Here is a 5,369-nt window from a genome sequence, read left to right on the forward strand (position 1 = left end):
TTTCTAAGGAAACTGATGATGGTTAATGTGACAGCTAGAAATGTGACATATACCTCAGAGTGTGAATCAAGCAGTGATGAGGAATCAGGAAGTACAGAGTTTGATTCTGACAGTTCAAACACAGATGACAAGGTGAACCCTTTTGATATAATCACTGCTCTCTTTCTGTGTTCTGATGGTTTTCTGCAGCAGGAAATGGCACTAAAAATGTCCATGTGTCAGTTCTCTGTTCCTCTGCTGCTTCCAAATTGTGACACCAATCAGTGCACACTCATGCTGTGGGCCATGAGAGACATTGTTAAAAAGTACAGACCTCAGTCTCTGTCAGAGTCCAAGGGCTTCATTGAAGACAGAATCGTTCTCTCTGAACTTCCAATGATCTCTTTTGTCAGACTGGGTGAGTGCTCCTCGTCCAAGTCAGAGATTCTCAATAAGCTTCTGAGCAATTCTCAGCAGTACCATGACACCTTTGTTCACCACAACATGGAGTGTGGTGACAGTCCAAGAGCAATATCCAACGGACTGACTGAAATTACTTGGTATCTTCCTTGTGGAAACACAAATGTTGATATTTTCAGTCAACCAGTGGCTGTAGCCAACCTTCATGGGGACATTGCATGCTTTCAAACACAATACTCCTTTCTGTGCCAGACATCTGCAGCAGTTTTTGTGTTCTTTGACGATTTAGGCTCTGAATCTGAATTCAGTCTACTTGCCAACCAACATCACAAGGCACAGATCTTCTTAGTGGGTAACTATTACAGCAAGCGGTTCAGTAAAGATGCTTTAGAAAAAGTAGCAAACAAATTGGGCTTAACTGATGACAAGATCATAATTATTAGGAAGAAACAGAAAAATGAAGCAGACTTTGTGAAAAGTTTGAGAAAAAAAGTCAGGGATGTGGTTGAGAACTCAAAGATGATGATGACAATAGAGCGGATGGCAGACATTGCCCATGACCTGGGGATCCTGGTTGATGAAGATTCTCCAGAGTGCCAGACTGCAAAGAAAAATGCAGAAACCATCACTGCAGAAATTCAACATATCCATAGATTCAAAGAAGATCAGCTTCCACGGCAAGGTGAAATGTGAAAAGAACTGACCTGCTTAGAGAAGGAAGAATTTCAGCTTAAAAAAGTTGGCTCCAAAAATATAGAAGATTACAAAAGTGAACTTCAGCTGCAGAAAAAAGAACTGCGAAAAAAACAAAACTCTTATGACATGTCCACAGCTATGACATGCTTCATTAATGCAATATCAAGCCCAGGAACAGAGAGGTTTTATTTCCTGAAATGGATGCAAATGAACCTGGATAACGTGTCTCGTGTAAAACTGTCTGAATTTCGGCAGAAATATAAAGAAAAATGCAAGAACTCTGAGAACAAAGAGGAGATCAAAGAAATTGACAGACAAATTTCCAGCAGCTCACTGGGGACTGAACACTTCTTCCTTGAAATGGGTCAGATCTATGAAGCCTCACTGTCCCTTCCAAAAACAGATCCAGCACGTCAACAGTTGCAGCATCTGCCCAAACTGTGTGCAGAGTTGTTGCTTGATGGATTTCCTCTTGAGCTTGTAGATGGAGATGCATCCAACATCCCTCTCAGATGGGTGAGTGATGTTCTCTCTCAGCTCAGTGACTTGGTGTCTCCAAACAGAAAGATACGTGTAGTCACAGTTCTTGGAGTTCAGGGCACAGGAAAGTCCACTCTCCTTAACACCATGTTTGGAGTGCAGTTTGCAGTCAGCAGTGGTCGATGTACTCGAGGTGCCTTTATGTTGCTCATCAAAATCAATGAAGACATGAAAAAAGTCCTAAACTGTGACTTCATGCTGATCATTGACACTGAGGGCTTAAAGTCACCAGAACTTGCACAACTGGACAACAGCTATGAGCACGACAATGAGCTTGCTACACTTGTTATAGGGCTGAGTGATGTCACCATTGTTAATATTGCAATGGAAAATTCAACTGAAATGAAGGACATCCTACAAACAGTTGTGCATGCTTTTCTCAGGATGAAGGAGGTGGGCAAAAAGCCGAAATGTGTGTTTGTTCACCAGAATGTGTCCGATGTTTCAGCCCATGAGAAGAACTCACGAGACAGGAAACTGCTCCTGGAACAGTTAAATGAGATGACCCAGGCAGCAGCCAAAATGGAAAAGAAAGAGGAGAACAAGAGCTTCACTGATGTGATGGAGTACAGTCCAGACACTGGGAACTGGTACATTCCTGGACTCTGGAATGGAAACCCACCAATGGCACAAGTCAGTATAGGGTACAGTGAGGCTGTATATGAGCTCAAGAAACACATCATCCAACTGCTGGGAAACTGTGAGTCATCTGCTAATGATGTCATGGATTTTAAAGAGTGGATGACAAGTCTGTGGACTGCAGTAAAGCATGAAAACTTCATCTTCAGCTTCAGAAACAGCCTCGTAGTTGATGCATACATGAGACTCTGCACAGAATTCAGCAAATGGGTGTGTGAATTCAAAAAAGAAATGTACACCTGGGTAACAAACGCAGAAACAAGAATTTCCAATTTTGGTACAATTGCAGCAAAATCTGAATCTTCAGACATGAGAGAATTTCTCACTTCTTTGAAAAGTGAAGCCTCCACAGTGCTATCCACATGGGAGACAAAGCTTCTAGATAATCTGACAAAGTATTTCAAACAAACAGAGCCTCATGTTTATCTGGTTGAAGGATACAAAGAGGAATTCTCAAACAGTGCAAAGAGCCTTCGGCGTGAAATGGAGAGATCTGTTTTTAATCAGCTCACAGCAGCAGCAGAAATCAAACAGGGAATAACAGAAATTGATAAAATCAAAGAGAACCATAAAAAAGAGATTGAAAAGGCAGTCCATGTGTTGATAGATAAGTGCAGAATGAAAAAATCCCAGATGAGTGATGAAGAGCTGGACAAAGAATTTGATAAGATGTGGAATGAAACACTGGAGAAACTTTCTTCTTCTGAACAAAAGATCACAAATGTCTTCACCAGCGTATCTCACTGCCTGAGAATCAATCTGTCACACAGGGGGAGTCATGCATGTGAATTATTAAGCTACAAAAGTCTGCAGGATTGTGGAAAAGAGCCTTTCAAATATACAGCTGAAAGAATGTACAACAAATTCAAATTCAGTTTCAGTAAGTTGTTCAACATTGACAATTACATAATGACTGGACAAAAATTGGCTGACAGCATCATCAATGCCTGCACTCAGTTTGTGAGAGAAAGAGTGAAAAGGAAAAACAACTACTCAGATACTTACATCCAGGAGATCCTACACATCATTGATGAGAAACTACAAAACAATCAAGATGTTAAGACAGACATTAAGTTTGAAGTTTCTCTCAAACAGCACATCTGTGGATTTGCAGCCAGAGAGTTTCAGAAAATGCACGAAGATTTCATCCAAGAAAATGATCCCTACAGATGTCTGATTAAATACAAGGAAAGGTTTCGTGATGATTTCATTGATGTGTTTCATGAACGAGACCAGTGTCAGAAGAAGGCAGAAGAATTCACCAACCGATGTCTGAAGCCTGCTGTTCAAGACTCTGTCAGTCGATGTCTGGGACCTGATATCATTGGTGAAATGCTGACATGTGAGCAGTTCAGCAATCGAATGTCCTTCCAGTATTCAGTTTTACTGGATTTATTTACAAAGGATGATTTTGAAAATTATGTGAGCTATACATGCTCATATGAGAAGTATGTGAAGACATGGATACTCAACAAAATAGTGGAGCACTTCTCATCTATGTCAACAATATCTGAGTTTGAGGACCGACATCTTCAGTCATGTATCAGAAGCATAAATGATGCCATCAACAAGGCAAAAACAGGAAAGAGTGATGATTTGAAGACATTTGTTGAAGATATTTGTGAAGAACTTGGTGATAAACTTGTCATTTCCAAAGATGCTCTTGGTGCTTTCATAATCCTGAACAATGCTGACAAAGAGCAGTTTGCTCACTGGCTCACAGTGTCTGTCAATGAGATGGCACAAGATCTGAGAATGAAGTTTAAAAATGTAAATACCGAAATAAAACTACAGCATCTCCATGTGCAGCCCCAGAATGAGCTTTTCAACAAACTGGTTGGTTGTGGCAAACAGTGTCCATTCTGCAAAGCTCCCTGTGATGCAGGAGGAGGAGGCCATACTGAGCACTTTGCTTCACTGCATCGGCCTCAAGGTCTGGGAGATTTAAGTCGGCATAATACACAAAAACTGATCACTGACATGTGCTCTTCTCTTGTGATCAGTGATCAGCGTTTTCGCTGCAGTGCTACAAACCATGAATGGCACCCTTACAAGAGATACAAAGAAATTTACCCAGACTGGAAAATCCATCCAGATGCGAGCCTTGAAGCAGCAGACTACTGGAAATTTATAATGGCAAAGTACAACAATGATTTTGCTAAAAAATGTAGTGCAATACCTGCTGATATCCCTTCAGCTTGGAAACAAATCACAAGAGATCAGGCAGAAAAAAGTCTCAAAGAGTCATTTCACAATAAGTAAGAGGAGTTACATTCTTCCTCCTATTCTTTAAGTGCAGAGAACACATCCAATAAAGTGATATCAGATCACTTTTATGATGTAGATTAATGTACATTAGCTACTATGCCTTTACAATACCGTAATACGAGAACATTTCTTTTACTATTGCTCACATTGACATGAGTTTGCAGTTAACACCTGAAATGCCTTGAGGCATCAGACTACTGGAAATATGTGATGGCGAAGTACAACAATAATTTTGCTAAAGAATTGAATGCAAAACCTGCTGATATTCCAGCAGCCTGGTTTGTAATCACAAAACAGCAGGCAGGAAAAAGCCTCAAAGAGCCTTTTTGCATTCGATGAGATTACTGGAATTTCAACTAATTTTCTTGGTGAAGGAAAATAAAATAAAATATCCAAATATTAATACTAGACAAAACTAAATGTATTATTAGTGGACATATATGTTCAAGCATTATACTTTATAATAAGACAAGAAAACCACTGCAGTTTGTGTTCACCTTCACCTGAGACTTTGATTCTTTAAATAAATGTGTTAAAGTATAACATGTTTATTAAATTACTATCTCTGTTTTTCTTTTAATTAAGTAGATGTCACGTAAGAACCTTAATAAGTTGCTTTTGTTTATGATCAATATTTAGATTTATGTTTCACAAAAATCATTCAGTCTGTATGTCGTGTTGCATGAGTAAGACAACAAATCAACAAGAAACACACTCAGGGAGTGTGTGAGTTATCTGATATCAAATAAAATTTCCATCTGTGCACAAATGTTTTTAAAGACTGATTTTCACACAGATAATTTAATGTCTCTTTTCATTCATTTCTG

The 5,369-nt window shown here is 39.4% G+C and overlaps 1 pseudogene; it reads left to right on the plus strand.

Annotated features, from left to right (window-relative positions):
• LOC118455996 (interferon-induced very large GTPase 1-like) lies at positions 1–4,721 on the plus strand (annotated as a pseudogene).
• Positions 4,722–5,369: the final 648 nt, after the last annotated feature.

This window comes from Neolamprologus brichardi, chromosome 3 (assembly GCF_056152115.1).
Source record: "Neolamprologus brichardi isolate AB-2024 chromosome 3, ASM5615211v1, whole genome shotgun sequence".
NCBI classification, from domain to species: domain Eukaryota; kingdom Metazoa; phylum Chordata; class Actinopteri; order Cichliformes; family Cichlidae; genus Neolamprologus; species Neolamprologus brichardi.